Below are 23718 nucleotides of genomic sequence, written 5' to 3' on the forward strand. Positions count from 1 at the left end.
AACTTTGACAAGGTAAAGCACAACGAAACACTACTGAAATATTCCAACTCTTGCATTTCACGACAGAAATTCAAAATGAACTTAGAAAAATCAAGAGAATGTAGCTGTGACAAGGTAAACCACGACAAGACACTACTGAAATATTCCAATTCTTGCACTTCGTGAAAGAAATTCAAAATGAACTTTGAAAAATTAAGAGAATGTAACTGTGACAATGTAAAGCACAACAAAACACTACTGGAATATTCCAACTCTTGCATTTCAATGAAAGAAATTCAAAATGAACTATGAAAATCAACAGAATGTAACTGTGACAAGGTAAAGCACAACAAAACACTACTGAAATATTCCAACTCTTGCATTTTACGACAGAAATTCAAAATGAACTTCGAAAAATCAAGAGAATGTAACTGTGACAAGGTAAAGCACAACAAGTCACTACTGAAATATTCCAAGTCTTGCATTTTACGACAGAAATTCAAAATGAACTTCGAAAAATCAAGAGAATGTAACTGTGACAAGGTAAAGCACAACAAGTCACTATTGAAATATTCCAACTCTTGCGTTTCACGACAGAAATTCAAAATGAACTTTGAAAAATCATGAGAATGTAGCTGTGACAAGGTAAACCACGACAAGACACTACTGAAATATTCCAATTCTTGCATTTCACGAAAGGAATTCAAAATGAACTTTGAAAAATTAAGAGAATGTAACTGTGACAAGATAAAGCACAACAAAACACTACTGAAATATTCCAACTCTTGTATTTCAATGAAAGAAATTCAAAATGAACTATGAAAATCAACAGAATGTAACTGTGACAAGGTAGAGCACAACAAAACACTACTAAAATATTCCAACTCTTGCATTTCACGACAGAAATTCAAAATGAACTTCGAAAAATCAAGAGAATGTAACTGTGACAAGGTAAAGCACAACAAGTCACTACTGAAATATTCTAACTCTTGCATTTCACGACAGAAATTCAAAATGAACTTTGAAAAATCATAAGAATGTAGCTGTGACAAGGTAAACCATGACAAGACACTACTGAAATATTCCAATTCTTGCATTTCACGAAAGGAATTCAAAATGAACTTTGAAAAATTAAGAGAATGTAACTGTGACAAGGTAAAGCACAACAAAACACTACTGAAATATTCCAACTCTTGCATTTCAATGAAAGAAATTCAAAATGAACTATGAAAATCAACAGAATGTAACTGTGACAAGGTAGAGCACAACAAAACACTACTGAAATATTCCAACTCTTGCATTTCATGACAGAAATTCAAAATGAACTTCGAAAAATCAAGATAATGTAACTGTGACAAGGTAAATCACAACAAGTCACTACTGAAATTTTCCAACTCTTGCATTTCACGACAGAAATTCAAAATGAACTTTGAAAAATCATGAGAATGTAGCTGTGACAAGGTAAACCACGACAAGACACTACTGAAATATTCCAATTCTTGCATTTTCACGAAAGAAATTCAAAATGAACTTTGAAAAATTAAGAGAATGTAACTGTGACAAGGTAAAGCACAACAAAACACTACTGACGTATTCCAACTCTTGCATTTCAATGAAACAAATTCAAAATGAGCTATGAAAATCAAGAGAATGCAACTGTGACAAGGTAAAGCACAACAAAACACTACTGAAATATTCCAACTCTTGCATTTCACGACATAAATTCAAAATGAACTTCGAAAAATCAAGAGAATGTAACTGTGACAAGGTAAAACACAACAAGTCACTACTGAAATATTCCAACTCTTGCCTTTCAACGAAAGAAATTCAAAATGAACTTTGAAAAATTAAGAGAATGTAACTATGACAAGGTAAAGCACAACAATACACTACTGAAATATTCCAACTCTTGCATTTCAGTGAAGGAAATTCAAAATGAACTTTCTGAGTATTTTTGGTTTTCCCTTCCAAAATTGACCCTCCCCCTCCCCTGCCCTCAGAAATGGGTGAACGAAGGGCCTCTGAGCCTTTCCCTTGAGGCAGATCCCGTTTATTTTTGATTCTGAGTATTTTTGGTTTACCCTCCAAAATTTACATCCCCCCTCCCTTGCCCTCAGAAAGGGAGGAAGTAGGGTCCTCTGAGCCTTGCACTTGAGTCAGATCCAATTAATTTTTAATTCTGAGTATTTTTCGTTTTCTCTCCAAAATTGACTCCCCTCCCCCCTGCCCTCAGAAATTGGGGAAGGAGGGCCTCTGAGCCTTCTCCTTGAGGCAGATCCCTTTTATTTTTGATTCTGAGTATTTTTGGTTTTCCCTCGACAATTGACCCTCCCCCTCCCCTGCCTTCGGAAATTGGGGAACGAAGGGCCTCTGAGCCTTGCCCTTGAGGAAGATCCCTTTTATTTTCGATTCTGAGAATTTTTGGTTTTCCCCCCAAATTGACCCTCCCCCCTCTCCTGCCCTCATGAATGGGGGAACGAAGGGCCTCTGAGCCTTGCCCTTGAGGCAGATCCCGTTTATTTTCGATTCTGAGTATTTTTGGTTTTCCCTCCAAAATTGACCCTCTCCCCTCCTCTGCCCTCAGAAATGCGGGAACGAAGGGCCTCTGAGCCTTCCCCTTGAGGCAGATCCCGTTTATTTTCTATTCTGAGTATTTTTGGTCGTCCCTCCAAAATTGACCCTTCACGTTAAAAAATTATCCAATCACTAATTACCCCTTTTTGCAAGTGTCAATCAATGAATTCCGTTTTTAAAAGCTTGTTTAATCATGTTACCTAACCCACAGTACAGTAATTTGATATGCGTAGCCTACTGCCAGGAACCAGTGGGGGGATCCTTGCTCGTAATTGCTAATCACCTTAATCTTTTTGTCCATCGTCAAGTACATGCTCCAAAAATATTTTATTCACAGATTTCACGTTAAAAAATTATCCAATCACTAATTACCCCTTTTTTTTGCAAATGTCTATCAAACGCCAAGGAACTTAATCTCACCGAACACGTCAAACTGTTTCCACAGACTTCAAAAATGGATTCAAAATGTTCAGGTGTAAATACAGTGTCTCAAGCATGGGTTTTTCTTGCGCAATTCCAATGTATATTTTCATGTGTAATTGAAAACAACAGCAATTTCAAGTGTCTCAGGCATGGCTTTTTCTTGCGCAATTCCAATGTATCCTTCGTATCTATTACACTTTTGAGCATATTCTTGTAGGGTTCTTGTGTATTTCCATGTGTATTTCGTTTCAATAGATACATTACTACTAACTGTTTTACACTTTTTGATTTATTTTATTCAGCTCTGATATCTGTTTACGATACAGTTCAACTCAACATATTATAGATACTAATCGTTCTTTCAATAAGGTAAAAGCTTAACTTCAGAGTCAAGAATGGAAGGCTTGGGGGGCTGGCAAACATCCTCATATACAGGCTAATTAATTTTCTTGTTAAGTTTTAACATCGCTCTTTACTTCCATTTGAAAATCTAGCTTGCATTCAAAGTTGTCCATTTTAATGTCATATTCAGGGTTTTCTACCAAAAATGAATTTCCTGGTTGTAATTTTAAAATTCAAGGAAGATCCCTTATGCACATCTTTTCATTAGAAGATAGCTCTACCACCTTTATTCAAGAAAGCATGCGAATGTGATCTATGATTGGGTCCTCTAAATCATTGGGCAGTAAGAGAGGAACCCTCACCTCTTCTTCATTCTCATAGTGCACTTATCCTCAAGTGCAAATTTCCTCCATCTCACTCTGAAAGACCCCTCACAAAAAAATTGGAGAATCTTCCCTAGAAACTCAGTTTTTAAGGCTTCTCTGATCTAACTGACCTAATATCCACTGACCAGACCCTTAACAGTTGCTGTGTATGTCCAATGCTGTATCCAAAGCAATGAAGTGAAAACTTAATAAACTCAGTTAAACGAAACTTAAAATAACAAAAATCAATGCAGTAGCGTGGACTCAGTAAAGAGCGATGTGTATCCAATTTACTGCACCTCGTCTTTCTTCTAGCGATTCCGCCTAAAAAAGAAAGCCACAGGAAACTTTTGACGGAGGTCATTCAATCGGAAATTGGAGGAGGCAGCTTTTTTCGCACAGAGGTAGGTAGGTTGCAGATTATTTGAAGCAGAATGGAGCGAAGAATTGTTGTCTGTATTAATGAACACACAAAGCGGGTTTGTATTTCCTCCGAAAATCCCTGCCATTCCCAGCTTTAATTTTTGGCAGCAATAGGTTGTACCTGGATTTAACCAAAATCCGCATGCAAGCAGTTCCAGTATGTATTATTGGAAGCATAAATTTTTAGAGGTATATGCTACATCCGAGCTTTACTTAACTTTGGCTCAAAAATGTCCAGAGCTGCTTCAATATCCTAGAACTATGCAACTTCGAAGCATGCTAGTGCCTGAACCGTAGGGATTGGCGGCATAAAACAACTTAGAGAAATGATCCTAGGCTGTAGTTTTATCGAAATTTTTTTTAACTGTTGTAGACTGTGAGAGGTGGTCCACATAATAGAGGGAACATAGTCTTTTTAAGCGAGTCCTTGTTTTGGCCTTATTCAGTGATTTAAAAATTATAAAACAAAGAGTACCCTTTCCAGCGAAGGTCTATGGTTCTGCCTGTCTTTCTTCCTAACAACACCCATATCTTAAGAGCAGCCCCCGCGTCGAACTCCTGATATGGGAAACCTCTGGCCAAGTTCTGGCCTTCCTTAATTGTAATCTATGATTAATATTTGTATTGATAAGAATTTTATTTAAGATGCAAAAATGGTTTTGTATTTATGTGTTTTCGGCAAAATTACTTTTTCACGTTTTGGACTTTAAGCGAAGCCTAAAACATCAAGGTAAATATGTCGCAATTAAGCGACAAAAACCAGTCACTTGACCAACTACCTAGGTTTTTTTTTACCAAGACCCGATAGATACCAAACTATTGAAAAGTAGTTAACCTAGGTCATTGAAACTTTTCACGAATTGATCAAGAGCCCAAATTAGGTTTATCTTTAGTCCAGCTTAACCTAAATAAAAGGAATACGCTTTTTGCGCTGATCTTAAGCATTTAAAATTCAATAGTTTTAAATTAAGACACCAAAAGTTAGGGCTACATTTAAGTCATTCATCTCGCCAGCCATTAAAGAACATTAAAGAGCGAACCACGGCCCGTAGCAACCGGAAATTAAAAGATTAGAAAAAAATAAATTATAATCTGATTCAGGAATGATAGCACATTATTGATTACGCTTAATAGTAAAAGTTTATTACGAAAACAAATTTGTAAGTATTTAAAAAAAAGCCTAAAGCCCCTTCAAAGTTTACCATTGGAATCACCGTGGTTTGAAACTCTTTGTAGGAGAAATACAGTCCCCCACCTTGGACAGCGAGGAAATTTTTTGCATGTGAAGCAGCATGTGGGTCCGTTTTTTTTTTTTTTTTTTTTTTTTTTTTTTTTTTTTTACCAGAAAGTGATTGTATCGAACTAGTGGTCGTAGAGTATTGAAAGAGCTCATTTGAAATGAAACTGAAAAAAATTATCTAAGTAAGAAACGAGATCCAGCCACAGAATTGGTGTTCTCTGCGATTATGTACCCCAAGACAAGAATCTCTGCGTAAAGAGGGTCAAAATGCCAAGGATTGGAAATTTTAAGCTAGCCAAAATATTTATCATCATCTGAAACACTTGACAGAAGCTTATGAGCCCCTTCGTATCTTGAAAAACCGCAGCCAAGTTGTGTTTTCTGCCTTTTTATGCTAAAAAACATCAATTTTTACTCAAAGAAAGTCAAAATGCCTTGGAATGGGAATTCCAAGAGAATCAACTGATTTATCATTATCTAAAACCTGAATAAAGTTTTTGACCTCTCCCCCCCATCTGGTTAAACGGTTCTAAAGTATCGTGTGAATGTCACAATGCATTTCTTGTTTATTCATAAATCGGAAGCTGATAAATGACATGAACACTGCCGCAACAACCAATGTCGTTCAGCAGATAACGACATTTTTAGTAAAAAAAAAAGTGATAATGCCATAACAAAGCGGTGTTTTCTGCCATCCTCTTGCGCAATTTTTTTTTCAAAGAAGGTTAAAATGCCAGGGAATGCAAATTCTAAGACAGCCACATAAATTTTTCACTGGCTAAAACCCTCAACTGGAGGGTAAAAAAGGAGGAAAGTCGATTTTTTGCATGGTTAGCAGGCCTTTCATTATTTATTTCTAATTTCTTCTAGCAGGTCTACCTGGTCACGGCAAGCTCGCATAGAGATGGCTCATTCAAAGGCAACTGCCTCTATCTACGTGCATCTTATAGATTCGTCTAACTCCGTTGTAAAGTACCTATGGTAACTTCTTGAGTGGAAAGGCTTGAAAGCATAACAAGGGTACCATTCTAATCTCCATGGTCAGAAACCTTTAAACAGATATTTACAGTTCCCCCTTTCGCATTGTCCCATCCCCCTTAGTGAGCGAAAACCAAAAAACATGTTTAAAAAAACGCCAAATAAAAAAAAATATCATGTATTTCTTTTAATTTTTACGAAAATAACTGAATTTTCATGCGCAAATTTTCGGAGATAACGGTGACAATATACCCGTAGGAATCTAATTACTTGACAAAGCTGCACATGTATTGTGAAAGAGTTTATGGAAGGTACGAAGTCATAGCTATATTTGATGTCCTATTTTAGCAATCTAGCTTAATATATAGGATAAGTTCTCCATACATAGGAAAATTTCTCTTACTTTTATTTTAAAATCACTAGTTACTTAGGAGCAAAAAAAAACAAAAAAACTCTCAAACAATGCGTGGTAACGACTTGTAATTAAGGAGAAACGCGGATCAATAGTAACAGAAACTCTAAAAAATTGAACCTCGATATCAATAGATTTAGCCAGTAGATATATCGGTACTTGTTAATTATTAAATTTAAAAAAAACAAGTTTTTCAACTGAAAGTAAGGAGCAACATTAAAACTTAAAACGAACATAATTTATTATGTGTATGAAGGGGGTTGCCCCCTCCTCAGCACCTCGCTGTTTACGCCATAGTTTTTTAGTACTTTTAGAAAAGCTTCTTATTGTTGTAATTAAACGACCCTTTTGTTTTAGGAGTCGTTTTTAAAGAATTCGGACAAAATTTAAACTGTAGAGTAAAGAGCGAGGTGTTGGGGAGGGGGAAGCCCCCCTCATATACGTAATAATTTCTGTTTCTTTTAAATTTTAATGTTGGTCCTTACTTTCATTTGAAAAAAAACTTGTTTTCTTATTTAATTTCTTATCGTTTTTTGTAAAAAATGCCAGGAAATCTCGGTGTTGATGAGGAGGAAACCTTCTTCATATATGTAATAATTTCTGTTCGTTTTAAGTTTTTCTATTTCTCCTTACTTTCTGTTGAAAAAACTTGTTTTTTTATATAATTTTTGATCGTTCGGGAAAAAATAAGCGTGGGAGGGGGCCTAGTTGCCCTCCATTTTTTAGTCCTTAAAAATGGACCTAGAACTTTTAATTTTCGTTCGAATGAGCCCTATCGCGATATTCTAGGACCGCTGAGTCGATACAATCACCCCTGAAAAAAAAACAAAAAACGAACACGCATCTCTGATCTTTCTTCTGGCAAAAAATACAAACTTTAACATTTTTGCAGATAGGAGCTTGAAATCTCTACAGGAGGATTCCATAATGTGCTGAATCAGATGTTACCACGAAATAAAAGTTAAAAATGTTACCACGAAATAAAAGTTACCACGAACTGTTTCATCTACAGTATTACTTCTACTCGTTGTAGGTTTGAATTTCCGTTTTTCATTGTGTATAGTGAATATACATATAATGAAACATTGTCTATAGTGAAATAATAAAAACTAGAACACAACTCATCCTTAGAAGAAATATGAGAATAGCTCTAAAACACATTAGAAGGATCCTATTATTCTCATAATGCAATTTATGCCTAGGCTACTTGAAAATCGAGATAGAGAGAGAGTGCTTGAGGCGGATTTGACCCTCTTTTCAATCAAACACAGCTGTAGTTCACTCGCTTGACGATACAAAGCACACCACAGTTAAACAATACTAAAATCGTCACATGTTGAGAGTGGAATTTTTATTTTGGAATATATTTTGTGATTTGGATGAGGATGTGTTGCCTTGTTGACTAAGGAGATATGTGAGGTTTATTGTATTAAGATGCTGTTCATTTAAGGATTATTTTTATCGCTGTCATCAACAGAATGAGAAAGATTGGTAAGTTTTGAAAAACTGAGGCTATTTTGATTTTTATAAAATTAGGCAAAAAATGCCAGCCTAGAACAAAAAGAGAGACAATTCTTGATTGCTAATTTTATGTTCATTTTTATAGTTTTGTTCGTGTTTTTGACATTCCGTCACCAGCCCGCCCCCTAATGCTAATGGTCTCATATGGCCCAAGACTAGCCTATAATAGGCTAATTGATGAAAATACATTAAAATGGGAGTAAATCTATGCATAGGTTTTGGCCAAATCACATAATTTAGCTAGGAAGAAAGCAAATATAGGCTACATAAATTATTGCATTTATTTAGCCTAGGTCTAGGCCTATGCTCATTCCAAACTCGGTGATTGCTTCTGGGGAAAACACCATTATGAGCCCTTAATGGGGCACAAAAAGTAGCTTGTTACCTTGCCTATGCCTATAGTTTGTAGACTAGGCTATAATGTAAAGTTAAAAAATTAGGCTTAGGCTAGTTGTTAACGACCCTAGGCTAGGCGGTAAATATCTACCAAATCATATTATTGAGTTAGGAATAAAGTGAATACGCTATTCGATGCCTTTTTTTATGCTGATTACGAATATAACAAGCATTTCTATCGGAAATGAATTTCAGCCCCCCCCCCCCTATATAGGCTATACTTAACCTTACCCTTAATTGGCATATATAGGGGGGAGGGGGGGACCGAAATTCATTTCCGATAGAAATGCTTATTTATAAGTTTTCAAAATAACAATTTGCTACTTAGACTAAGGAAACTAATAATTAGGTTAGGTTAATCCTAGTGAAATGTACCAAAATATTATGAAAATGGAATACTTTATTATCAAAATTACTTTTCAAACGTTGTCTAGTTGTACACTTCCAAAAAGGATCCTTCTCGAAAGAGTATAAAGTCATGTTTTGTCTTTTGACTCGGTGTTTTGTTTTGGGCAACACCCCCTTATTCTGGAAAAGTCTAATTGTCTCTTCTTCAGTCCTTGGCAAATCCTAAATCTTCATTTGAACATCCATGGCTGAAGTATTATACTATCAGACACTTTCCACTATCACTATGCATTACAAATGAAATGAGTTTTATGGCTATATTCCAAGTGACCCTGTCCAAATATTGGTGTGGTCGCTATAATACATAAGTACCTATATATATATATATATATATATATATATATATATATATATATATATATATATATATATATATATATATATATATATATATATGTATATGTGTATATGTGTATATGTATATGGTACTCTTCTATTAACTGGACTCTTTTATATAGTGCTAGTTTGGTTAATGCTAATGAAATAAAATAAAATAGGATCAATATATAATAGTTTAGAAAAAAATTTGGGTTATATGTTTGCACATTAGGGGGAGGGGGGCAAAGCATAGCAAATATTAGATACGTAACCTAACCTAGGTATCTCTCTCCCCCCCCCCCCCAAAAAAAAAACAAACCCAAAAGCAACACATTAAATATCGTATACGCAATTAAAACCACGCTATACATTGTATTTCTCTACAGCAGTCTTGTATCATCCCGTCCAGAATATGTATGTGTATATATATAACCTAGGTACCTCTCCCCCCCCCCCAAAAAAAAAACCCCGAAAACAACACTTTGAATATCGTATACGCAATTAAAACCACGCTATACTTTATTTTATATATATATATATATATATATATATATATATATATATATATATATATATATATATATATATATGTATATATACATACATATATATATATATATATATATATATATATATATATATATGCATATGTGTATATACATATGATGTGATTAATAAAACATGCTGCATATTATAAAGTAAGATTTTTTTAGTTCATAACTTGCAGCTCTCCCCGTGGATTGTGGGGGTTAAGTCATCCTCAAAGACATAGTTACTAGATTTTTCCGTACTTTTGTCTTATAGTCACTACACTCATTAGCTTCGGCTCGGTGGGAAACTACATTGTAGCTATACTTCAGTTAAGTTTTTAGCTGGCATTTTGGTGAGGTTAGGTTACGTATTTAATATAGTGCAGTCTGGGCGGCCCCCTTCCATAATCCTGTGTTGTTGTTTTCATTTGTTAATAAAGTAATACATTTTCATCATATTTTGTTTTATTTCATTAGCATTAACCAAACTTCACTTCTTGATAGAACTTGAGTTGTGTGGTTATAAGACACAAGTACCGATTTTTCGACTATGCTGAACAAAAATGGCAGTCTCAAAATTTTGAGCAAGTTACTGTTAAAACATGTGCATGGGAGGGGGGCTAGCTGCCCTCCAATATTTTTGGTCATTTAAAAAGGGCAATAGAACTTTTGATTTCCGATCAAACGAGTCCTCTTCCGATCTTCTACGATCACTGGTTCAATATGATCACTCTGGAAAAAACAACAACAAATAATTACGCATCCGTGATATTTTTCTGGAAAAAAAGAAGCAAAATTCCACATTTTTGTACATAGAATCTTGAAACCTCTATAGTAGGGTTATCTGGTATGCTGAATCTAACGGATTAATTTTCATTAAGACAACTTGATGTTTCGGGGGTATTTTCTCCTTTTTGAAAAATTGGGCAAAATTTTCTCAGCCTCGTAACTTTTGATGGGTAGGCCTACCATAAAATTTTATGAATTGGTACTTTCGCATTATATGAGCCTTTCTAAAAAGTCAAGTTTGGTTAATGCTAATGAAATAAAATAAAATAGGATGACTATATAATAGTTTAGAAACACATTTTTGCTATATATTTGCCCATTAGGGGGGGGGGGGGTGTTGGGTAAAGCATTGCATATATTAAATACGTAACCTAACCTAACCTAGGTACCTTTTTCCCCATCTAAACTCCAAAAAACAACACTTTAAATATCTTAAAGCCACGCTAGACAAAGTATTTCTCTCACAGGTGTCTTGAATCATCTTGTAAAAACGGGTTTTTCAAAGCGTCTCTGCCGTTTGACTGTAGCATCTCTTGTTGGACTTCTTTAGAGAGGCCCATATAATGCGAAAGAACCTATGAATTTTACATATTTTAAATAAGCATCGAAATTCGATGATTTTGATGTATCTATTGTTATCAGGACTCTGTTTATTAGAGTTTCGCTTACTATTGAGCTGCGTCACTCCTTACTTACAGTTCGTTACCACGAACTGTTTGACTGCATTGTAGCTATATTTTCACAAATATTTAGTTGGTATTTTGGTTAGGTTGGGTTATATTTTTTATGCAGCCCCGCTATTCTTACCCCCTCCCCCCCTAATGTGCAAATATACAGTCCTAATTATATATATCCTATCTATCTCCCAAGTGTCTCAGTTGCTATAACCCCATACCTGTAGATCAAAATTCTTGAGTGCGTACTGGCTAGCAGATGAGTACCCTTTTTCGTTCCGGAGATATTGCATATGTGCCATTTTGAAAACCTGGCACCACATAATGCCATTCGATCTAACTCCCTGCTTAAGCGGGCACAAGTTATAGTTCAGCTTATAGTACAAAAACATTATTTATACTCGGATTTCAGACCAAATTAGCCCTTTTCCCTCCCCCAAAACTGAATCTTGTTCAGTTGAATTTATCTTGTCCCATCCTTGGGAGCAAAGGGCTAGCTAAGCCTAGAAATTTCCACGGCGGCGGTGGGCACTCAGGCAATGAGGCTTGACCCTCCGTCCCTAGGCAGCATAGGAAATTTATTAGCTCACCTCAAAGTGGTGAAGTGCTGTAAAAATTACTGAGCTTCCTGCCGAGCAAGGTGATGGCCAACGCGCTTCGGGTGACCGCAATACTTTGGACCTTGTGGTGTACCTTATCCTCAAGAAACGCTCAATAATAATGACAAATATGATGATGAAAAGTTTGGCTAAGGCATCCCTGGTAGTATGCGATGCGACGAGACCGGAGCTCTCGTCGAAAAGTATGCTAGCTACCGTCCTATCAAGAAGACAAGGCCTGAATATCGGCTGCTGGAACCTTTAATCGATTAAATGTTCATTGACACAAGCTTTTGTAGCTGATGAATTTTATCTTTGTAACCTTGATATTCTGTGCGTTTCTGAGACGAGACTAAATGGACGTAACGTCTTGACCCTTGAATCCTCGGCTGGAAAGGCGGTCTCTTTTTATAACTCGGGACCATTAGATGGATCTGGACGAGCAGGAGTAGGTATCCTGTTGTCCCCCAAAGCAGTCACTGGGCTCATCGAATATGAGCCTGTGTCTGAGAGAATCGTACGGGCAAGAATTAAAGGTCGCACAAACATTCTGACTATCCTTAGCGTTTACGCCCCAATAAGAGATGCCACCGAATAGCAAAAAGATCAGTTTTACAGTGACCTGCAGACAGTCATTGATAAGATTCCCCGGAAAGATATCCTCCTAATTAGAGGTGACTTCAATGCCAGAATCGGCGGAAAGCTGAATAACTCGGAGCAGCCGATCGGCAAGCACGGCCTCGGAGACAGGTGCACAAATGGCAACAGGCTTTTGCTGTTCACAATGCTGAACAATCTCGCTGTGGCTAACACCTGGTTTAGGCACAAGCCGTGTCATACGTATACATGGGAATCCCGCGATGGAAGAGTAAAGGCCCAAATAGATTATCCCCTTGTATCCCGACGATGGAAATCCATGGTGTTGGACTCGAGAGTGCACAGAGGTGCTAACACGGGATCGAAGAATGGATCTGACTACTATGCCGAACCAGAAAATAGACGTGTCGAAGCTGAAAGTAGATGAGTACCGAGGAGCATTTGTCCTTGAACTCTCAAACCGCTTCGCTGTCCTTCAAGATGGCACCAAGGAGGCCACTCCGACTGATCAGTGCCCCAAGATAAAGATTGAGAAGAAATGGAGCAAATCCAAGGACCACATCAATGAAAACAACAAAAGTTCGAAGAACAATAGGGAAATCTTTTTGCAAGACAGTGGAGATAATTTGAATGAATATTTCGGCCCTATGTCCAAGGGCCGTCCTCAGCAAGACAAAAATATATGAAAAAAAAAGAAAAGAAAAAAAGATAATTTGAATATTCATTCAAATTATCTCCACTGTCTTGCAAAAAGATTGCCCTATTGTTCTTCGTACTTTTGTTGTTTGTTATGGAAAGGCAGTGTGGTCTTCGTCGCTATTTTCACATGAATGAAGCTGCCTCAAACATACTTGGGTTTGTCAAGCGTAAAACCAAGAAATGAATCTCAGAAAAGGCACTCAAACTCTGCCAAGAAAAAAGAAATGACCAACGAGAAGTCCCCCACATACAAAGTGCTACGACAAGAACGTCACAAATCAGCAAGAGCTGACAAAAAACGTACTGGTCTAATGTTGCCAGTGATATGGAAAGAGCCGCATCACGGAACGATACACGAAAACTCTATCTTATGAAAATGTATGTACGGACCCACCCTCCAGGGATGAAGTAATTAAGGCGATCCAAGTTTTGAAAAACCATAGCAGCCCAGGAATAGGTGGGATTCCCGCCGAGCTACTGAAGCTCTCCCCGAGGTGGCGGTAGATGAACTTCATAGCGTGATAACCGAAGGCTGGGACAATGAATACATTCCAGATGACTGGAAGACCTCAATAATTGTCCCTATTTTCAAAAAAGGAAACCGACTGAACTGCAAAAACTACCGAGGTATATCACTTATCTCCATTGCTGCCAAGCTGTTCGTAGTCATACTTTTAAATAGATTCAGAGACACCAGAAACAACCGAACGCGACCCAACCAAGCAGGATTCAGGCCGGGCATGGGTTGCTGTGACCAGATTTTCATCCTGTGACAGATCCTTGAACACCAGTTTAAACACCAGCAAGAAACAATCCAATTCTTCATAGACTTCATTACCGCGTTTGATTCGATCCATCGTGATGCAATATGGGAAGCAATGAGAGAGAACGGTGTGCCTGAGAAGATCGTCAATCTTCTCGAGGCATACTATGCTTGAACAAAGGTCCGGGTAAGAGTCAATGGCGATCTTTCAGATCTGGTCCTGATCGAGGAAGGTGTACGTCAAGGCTGTGTCCTTTCACCAACTTTGTACAACTTCGTCCACGATTGGATCCTCAGGGTCCTTGACAAGTATGAAGGTGTTGCAGTGAGCCTGTCCTTCTCCGTCACAGATCTTGACTATGCTGACGAAGTGGACATGCTTGCTGAATCCGTTACAGAAGCCCAAGCTATGACAAATGACGTGGCAGTCAAGGCACTCTCGACTGGTCTCCAAATAAGCCTACCAAAAACAAAATCCATGCGAACAGATGGGATGGATGAAACCCCTTTGACCCTAAATGGTAATCAGATAGAGGACGTCCAGTCGTTCAAATACCTCGGATCGATGATAAACCCTGCCGGCGAATCTTCAGCAGAAATCCAGAGCTGCATATCGTCAGCCTGGAGCGTCTTCCTTCAATTACGGAAGTATCTCTGGAAGTGGAGCGAAATATCGCCACGCACAAAGCTCCGAGTGTATGAAGCTATGGTTCTCTCTATCCTCCTCTATGGATGTGAAACGGGGTCACTGAAAACAGCTGAAGCGTTGAGCTTGAATATATTCAACCACAAATGCCTGTGCTATATCCTGGGCATCCGCTCCTTAGATACAATCTCGAATGAAGAGGTGAGGAGAAATGCAAGGATTACCCACTAGTCTCCGACATTTTTGAGCATAGGAAACTGGAAGAGCTTGGCCACATATTGCGCAGACCAGATGACCATATAAGAAAAAAATGCCTCAAATATCTACCGCTACCTGCTTGGAAGAAGAGGGCAGGAGGCCAAAAGAAGACGTGGCTAGCAACAGTTAAGTCTGATCTGGAGCCAATCGAAGGATTCCGCTAATACGGCCGTCGCTGGGATCGTCAGTGGCTGGAAATGATGGAGCCTGCCACCCTCGAGCGAAACCTATGGAAGGAGACATGTCGTCACCTGCTGGGGGCCACGATGAGTCTGGATGTGGCTTGAACGTGCAACAAGTAAAAGTACTCCCCTTCCTTTCTCCAAGTTAATGAAAGTTTCAATTCCGCCTTCCAAGCCCTTCTTAAGATGTAACAGACATTGTATTTTGTACATATAGTGCCTTTCAGTTTACATCCCCCGTAAGTCATAATACTAAATCCACTCACTTATCCTATTCTCAACCTCCAAGCTTCAATCCAATCCCTTAAGCCATCCCCTAGATGTTGTAAATGATCAGAAAGATCAGTTGCATCTAGCGTACATTGATTAACTCCGGTACGCATATCGTCGCAATAATACGCTCTTGGTAAACTCGAGAAATATTGGCCTAGTGAATGATCCATAAGATCTCGCTCGAAACACAACTAGGCTAATAAGGAGAACATAGCTTTTGCCCATTTTTGGGCCCCTAAAATCCCTCCCCTCACTCCCAAAAACTGCATGATGTTTTTGGCTAATCGCACGCTTCGAGCTAATCGCACGTCCAGGATCAAGCATGATCCCCTTTTTTCCATTATGAAACCTATGTATAAGCAATGGGCAATTGGTATAATTTAAGGACCTCCCTTGAGGCATGTTCGTTTAATCCTTCGACTATTTGGAACAAAATGTGGTAATCACAAAGTTTTGATTGGATGTGCTTGGGGTTGTAGGGGTCGGTAGGAAGAAATTACATTGTTAGGGGCTGTCGGGGGACTGCCCTCTAATCAATTTTCACTTGTAAGAAAAGCAGTAGAACTTTCAGTTCCGAATTTAGTGGCCATTTCCGTTCCCAGGATATTGCATATATGGCATTTTGGATACACACTGGAACTGGATACACATAGTGTCTTCCGATTCACCTCTGCCCCCTTCCTAAGTCAAAATGTAAAGTCCATTTGACCCCTTCTCCCTCTCCAACACTCCCTCAAAGTTTAAACTCGATCCCCGGAACTATTGTCGAGCTATTTTTTATAATTTGAAAAACTTGTCGTCTTTCACTCTGAGAATCTTGGCATACTGAACGATCTTTAAGAGCTCGCTCGAATTACTTTGTTTTAAAGTGTCTGAAAATTTTTAACTCCATTCCCCATGTCTTTTAAAGATATTGGAGACTTGGTACGTCGATGAACTGGATACACATACTGTCTTCCGATTCAACGCCGCTCCCTTCCTAAGTCAAAATGTAAAGTCCATTTGATTCCCCTCCCAACACCCCCTCAAAGTTTAAACTCGATTCGTGAAGCTATTGCCGAGATATTCTAAATAATTTGAAAAACTTGTCGTATTTCACCTGAGAGTCGTTGCATACTGAACGATCTTTAAGAGCTCGCTCGAATTACTAATCAGGAACATAAAGTTTTTGGCCGATTTCCTGGCCTCCTAACACCACTCCAAACAGAGATGTGATTTTCTTGTTCCGGAGAACGATCTGAAAGTTTCGAGCAGAAGTTTATGACACCTAGGGTTACACATGCCCACCTTTTCCACTATGAAACCTGTGTGTAAAGAATGGAAAACTTGCGTAGTTTACGGCCCTTGCTCCAAGGGCTGTGAGGGCTTATGGCGTCCAAGAAGGCATATTGGTTTAAACCTTTCGACTGTTTTGATGCAATCACGTTCGACTCTTAAAAAGGGCTCCAGAACTTTCAATCTCCAATCGAATGAGCACCCTCTGAAGCTTCAACGACGACCCCTTCCATACAAAGTGGGACTAGGGAAAAGAAAAAGAATAATGCATGAAACCACTTTGTTCTACTTAGGCAGCGCCACGTTGCTGCCTGTGAACAGTCAAATATTTAGTAATAGTTATTTTGCTTGTTCATTTGCATGGCTTGTCCAACTATTTGCTCAAGATTATCTGTATGGTCCAAAACTTGATAAGACCAGCTTAAGCTATCTCCTTGTCATCAAAGTAATTCTATTATCTTCCTTGTTACGTCAATGGTAGACTGGATCGATTTTTTTTTTATCGTTTTACTAACTTTTCCTTTTCAGTGTTTTGACCATTTTCGGGTGTTTTTTTTTTTAGGTCCTTGCGGCCAAAATGCAGAGGCGGAACCTTGGCTTCTAGATTTAATTACATTACTGATATGGTCGCTTTATTTGTTAAGCACATCTAAAATGAGAGGATGTTGAATCATCAAGTTGATGTAATCAAACAGTTCGTGGTAACTAATTAAAGAGCGATTCGACCAAATAGTAACCAAAACTCTAATATATAAATTCATTAAGTTTAATGTTACCCATCAAAAGTTACGAGCTTGAGAATAATTGCCAAGTTCTTGGAAAATGGGGGGAAAACCCCAAAAATGTCAAGGGATTTTAATGGAAATCACACCATCAGATTCAGCATATCAGAGAACCGTACTGTAGAGGTTTCAAGCTCCTATCTACAAACTTATGTAATTTCGTGTTTTTGCCAGAAGAAAGATCACGATGTGTGTGTATTTGTTTATGTTTTTTATCATTATTATTATTATTATTATTCATTTTTTCCAGGGGTGACCGTGTAGAGCCAATGGTCCTAGAAGGTCGGGAGAGGACTCATTTCAATGGAAATAAAAAGTTCTAATTCCCTTTCTAAGTGACCGAAAAGATTGAATGGCAATTAGCTCTCCTCCCACGCACCTTTTTTACGAAAGAAAATCTGACCAAATTTTGAGACAACCATTTGGTTCAGCATAGTTGAAGGGTCCGGTAATTGTGCCTTTAGAGATGACATGACCCACATTGTCCTTTGCGCAATTTGCCCTTTGTTCACATATATCATTTGTTAATGGGGAGTATACGGAATTGTTTTTCAGGGCTTATTTTCTGCTGGGGGATTTTCCACAGGGAGAATCTTCCGTGGAAAGAAACGTTCCCGGGGAAATGTAGGGGGAAGTGGTGAGGAAAGGGGATATCCTGGCATAATTTCAAAACGGTTAGGAATTAAATAAAGAAAAAACAAGTTTTTTAGCTGAAAGTAACTAGCAACATTAAAACTTAAAATGAACAGGAATATTCCGTAAATAAGGTGGTTAAAATTTACTTCTTTTTTTTAGAGCACTTCGAGAATGAAAGGGCTTTTATTCGCATTTGTGTTAAACAGTAAAATTTTGGGATAAAATAAAACGCACGGAATTACCAGCTGGCTATACATATTGCACTCTAAAATGCTGTCAATAAAAGCAATGCTCGAACTCTAGCATATATTGCGTGTGATGGAGCGATGTAACGCGTGGGTACGTGACCCCCATAGTCCCTTGCGCAATTTGCCCCTTGTTCACATAATGGGGAGTATACGGAAGTGTTTTTAGGGCGTATTTTCTGCAGGGGGATTTTCCACAGGGAGAATCTTCCGTGGAGAGAAATGTTCCCGGGGAAATTCAGTCGGAAGTGGTGAGGGAAGGGGATATCCTGGCATGATTTCAAAACGGTCAGAAATTAAATAAAGAAAAAACAAGTTTTTTAGCTGAAAGTAACAAGCAAAATTAAAACTTAAAACGAACAGAAATTATTCCGTAAATAAGGTGGTTAAAATTTGCTTCTTTTTTAGAGCGCTTCGAGACTGAAAGGGCTTTTATTCGCATTTGTGTCAAACAGTTCAATTTTGAAATAAAATAAAACGCACGGAATTACCAGCTGTCTATATATATATATTGCACTCTAAAATGCTGTCAATAAAAGCAATGCTCGAAATCTAGCATATAACGCGTGGGATGGCGTGATGTAACGCGTGGGTAGCCCCCCTATGAAGCACTCGTCCTCTTCACTTCTATTTGGAAGGCTTGTTTTGTTTTAAATTTAATACAATTCAAGATCGGAATTCTAAGCATATTTTTAACCCCCCTCCCCGCCGAAGCGGAACGAAAGTGTTAGTTTTTGTTGTTGAATACATTACACTAGAAACTGATGATATCCTAGTTTGTTCATAAGTTTGACCTTGCACGATCATGGTTATGAACGGAGAGATTAAATATTCTCCATTAGTTCGATAAAAACTATAACAGACTATACTAGACACGGCCAGAATCCTCAGGAAGAACTAGGACATTTTTCAGGATATTTAACAGGGGTGTAATATCCACAATTTTAAGGGCACTGCTATCTGAAGGCATGCATAAAATTATGAGTCTTAACAAAACAGAAAAGCCCAGGTGAAGCATGTTTAAATTAAACAGCTCGTGATGACGAACTGTAAATAAGGAGCGACTCGTGCTAATAGCAACCAAGACTAAAAAGGAATGTTGATCACAATATTTACATCAAAAGAATTAGCTTTGTATGGTCATTCCAAATATATCAAATCCATTAAATTTGAATTTATTTATCAAGAGGTACTAGCCTGAGAAAGGTTTCCAGATTTTAAAACAAAGGATAAAATATCCTCATGAAAAAACTGATTTTGATGAAAGTTATACCATCAGGCTCAGCATATCAGAGAATCCTAGTACAGGGGTTTCAAGCCTTTATATTACGAAAAACAGATTTATACACAACATTCAAAATCTTTATTAATATAATTCATGCCTGCTTGACGACCAATTACAAACAAAGCACAAATGTACTTGAAAAACGTAGTCAATACACACTTACTAAATTATACAACTAACAAAATCATCACTGAAATAAACACAAATAAAGAACAAAAAAGGATGAAAATAATAATTATAGAACAATAATTAAAAAAAAAAAAAAATAAAATACTTAAATTGTCCTCTCTCGCAATCCAGACCGGTTTTTAAATTGCGGCACAGTTTCCGCTTCCCGAATTGATTCTTAAAAGGTATTCCAGACCACCAGACCCATGTGCTTTGCCACATGGCTAGAACGAACCGTACTTCTTGGCTCACTATGCTACGAGAAATCCTGAAGACCTGGTAAGGTCTTCAGCATTTCACGCAGCATATGAGTGATAAAATTATTTCAAAAGAAAACAATTATTAAAAATATCAGGCGCAAAACTGTTCAAACTCTGAAGTATCAGCATACCGATGTGAAGATATCCAATTTGAGCGAATTCAAAATCCTAAGTTTCCTAGAAATCGACTATGTTCTTAAAACTCCTGTATCATACTTACCAATTAACCTCACTGCTTTATTTTGCTGAATCTGCACTCATTTTAAAACTGCACGTAAAATTACTAGCCCAAATCATACATCCATAATTTTCATACGGCGCAATCAAAACAGTAATATAAAAGAACTAAAATACGAGAAGGTAAAAAATTTTGAAAACGTCTTAAAATCCCAAGGCCACGCGCTACCTTACACGCAACCACATCAGCATTCAAGTTCATTTTGTAATTCATGTGTGTTTATTTTTTTTATTTTTTGCTTGTTTGTTTTTTGTTTCCCCCATGAGTGATCGTATTGACCCAGTGGGCCTAGAACGTGGGGAGAGGGCTCATTTTAACGGAAATCAAAAGTTCCAGTGCCTTCTTTAAGTTGGAGGGTAACTAGGCCCCCTCTCAGTAGAGATGGGGGTCCGACTCCCACACCCACACCAAATAAGGGCATAGACTCCCACGCCCACACCATATATGGGCATAGCCTCCCTAGGGAGAATGATTACGTAATGGGGTCAATGACCTCTTTCCAAGGTCGATTTATTTGATGTTTCTATGTGTAATAACTCCGGAACGAAGGTTGCACATGCGCATTGAATTCTAACGGGAACAATGTTATTGATCTAGGACTCGAGGGGGAAGTGAATTTCCGAGAAATTGATTGCGTAATCGTTCGTGAATGTCATGGTGTCCAGAAATAGTATTTGTTGTTATTGCTCTCGCCCAAATGTTATGAGTTTCCCGGAAACAGTTAGATCACGTGTTTCCTTCTCAACCAATCAGCGAGTCGGTTACATCCCCCTTCTCAGCCAATCAGAGGGCTTGTTACATATGATTTCCCCGTTACATAACAATTCGCCCTTGAGATTTCGCATATAACGGACATGCAATGTGATTCAATTATCAGAAAGTATTTTGACGCTGTGTAAACAACAATGGATAAATTCGATGAATTAGAAGCCATGTCAACTTCAATTTGCAATGTAAGTACATTTTTTATTTTCAAACGAATTTTCCGTGGTCACCCTCTACTATATTCGAGTAAACCCCCCCCCCCCCCACATACAATACAAACATCACTTTACTCACTAGGAAAACATAAAATATATTCTTTTACCCTCAAAACCTAACCCCATCCCCACCATTGTTTTACAACCAAAATTCTCGCAAAAAGAAATAATTATCCCTCCTTCTATATTTCCAGCTAGTGTCTACTGACTTCCGTCACTGTTGTTATTAACCCGCTCTCTTTTGACACAGGACTCCAATGTGAGGCCTATAATTAGCTATCACCCTTTCCGGCTTACAAACACGGTCAATGGAACTATTCTTCCGTCAAATTAAAACAATTTTAGGCAATAATTAAGCTCGGCCTATGCAACCTGTATAGAAGTAGAGAAACAAGTTATTTTCAAATTAGGGTCTAACAATATCCCCCTCCCTCCCCCATCGTCTTACACCCCCAAATTCTCGCAAAAAGAAATATCAATTTGATAAATTCCTTCCCTCTATATTTCTAGCTAAATCCCCCCCCGCCTCCCACTCTAATACAAACTCCACTATGCTATCTGTATAGTCGTTAGAATTCTATAAAATATGCTCTGTTTTACCATCTAAACCCCCCACTCCGTACGACTTTAATTCTTGCAATAGAAATAATACTCTTTTTATCGATATAATTCTTGCTTTCTCTATTTCTATCTAAAGTGACAACCCTTAGCTATTAATAAATCGTTTCTATTTAAGCCGCCGCTAGCTTGACTTAAACATTTCCGCTATGATTTAAACAGGTGATAATTACTCTCACCCTTTTAAAAGTACATCCGGCCTCATAATCCTTACGTTAGCGGCTTAACCAAAAGGTCTCACAGAAAAAAGGATAATTTTGATCAAATTAACATCATAGCTTCTTCATCGCACATTTGACTTTTGCTTTACTAAAAAGGGCCCGAGATTTTTAAGAAAAAGAATATATAACTTTATTATGCGTAAATTGAATAGCATTTGATTCCTGAGTTTAGTATATTTCTCGTAAATTTTAACTTTTGCTTTACTTAAAATGGGGGGGGAGGGGCTTCTTTGAGACAAATGTTTTCTAGACAAAATTATGGCTAGGTTAGGTTAGGGGAGTACTAATTTTTATTCTATAAAAAGGGGCATATTATTTTGAAACTAATTTTTTCTCTTCTTTTTAAGGCCAATTATGAAGAATGCGTGCCCCCTCCTTCCAAGAAAGCCAGAGATGACGAGACAGCCCCATCAGTGCCAGCCCCAATGCAGCCTGGGTTTAAGTTAAAGAGAGAGTGGGCGGCTTCTTATAATATGGTGAACCCTGCCGAAGCTTATGCAAGATCGTGAAATAGCCAGCTCAGTCGCGCAAGAACATAGCAACGCCACCCCGTCCACCCTCCCACACGCACTACCCGGGCTATCTGGCACCCAAGTACAGCCGGTATATAAAAATGTAAGCATTTTTTCCTACCTATCTATTTCTTCTTATATAGTCCTTTTCAATCCCAATATAAACTTATCTCTATGAGATATTGGCCCCTCACCCCCACCCATTGTTTTAACTTTATATCCCTCGGAGATATCTAAATGTAATTTTTTACAATGAAACCACTCTTTTCTCTGCTCCCCCCTCCATCGGAGATATCTAAATGTAATTTTTTGCAAAGAAACCGCTCTTTTCTAATCTTTGCTATCGCTTCGATATCTCATAAGTGAATATTTTTAGGTAATTTCTATTAATAATCACTGCCTTTGAAACTCAAAATGCTATTTTTTCTAATCTTTGCTATTTTCTATGCATTCCCCCATATCTCTTCGACGTTATCTCAAAAATGAATATTTTTCATGGGTAATTTCAATTAATACTCAACATTTGAAACTCAAAATCCACTATTTTTCACAATAGAATACAATTAAGTTTCAAGAGACAGAATTGAGAGAGATGACTCACATTTATCTAGTTGTTACATTTGGACGTCGCACTGTGCGCACGGATATTTTAAGGTCAATCTTAATCTTAAAATCCCTAGCCAATATTTTAGTAATGTGGAAATATTGTTGACAATATATTAAGTTAACGGTTTACAGCATTTAATTGTACTGTTTTCACGTCTGTAGGTCAGGCTTGGAACTTTAAAACTAGTGTGGTGGCCTACAAAAATTGTGAGCTAATGAGGAGTTCACCGAACCTGTATGGACTTAGAAATATTTCACCTAACATATTTTTTGGGACATTATGTAAACGGTAACCGCGGAGCCCGGAAGGCGGCGCTGGGTCCGGGGTGGGCGGGGGGGGCACGGGTCGGCAAGCGCCGGGGGGAGGCGCCACGGGTCTGGAAAGCGCCCCTAGGTTGCGTTGTGGCTCCGGAACGCGACACGGATGGTCCGGGCAGGGCTGTGGGGCATGGTTAGGGGGGGGCGGGGGGGGCAGCGCCGAAAAAAATTTTTTTTTAACACTT

Source organism: Artemia sp. Qi Xiang Cuo, chromosome 1 (genome assembly GCF_049724085.1).
Source record: "Artemia sp. Qi Xiang Cuo chromosome 1, ASM4972408v1, whole genome shotgun sequence".
Classification (NCBI taxonomy): Eukaryota; Metazoa; Arthropoda; class Branchiopoda; order Anostraca; family Artemiidae; genus Artemia; species Artemia sp. Qi Xiang Cuo.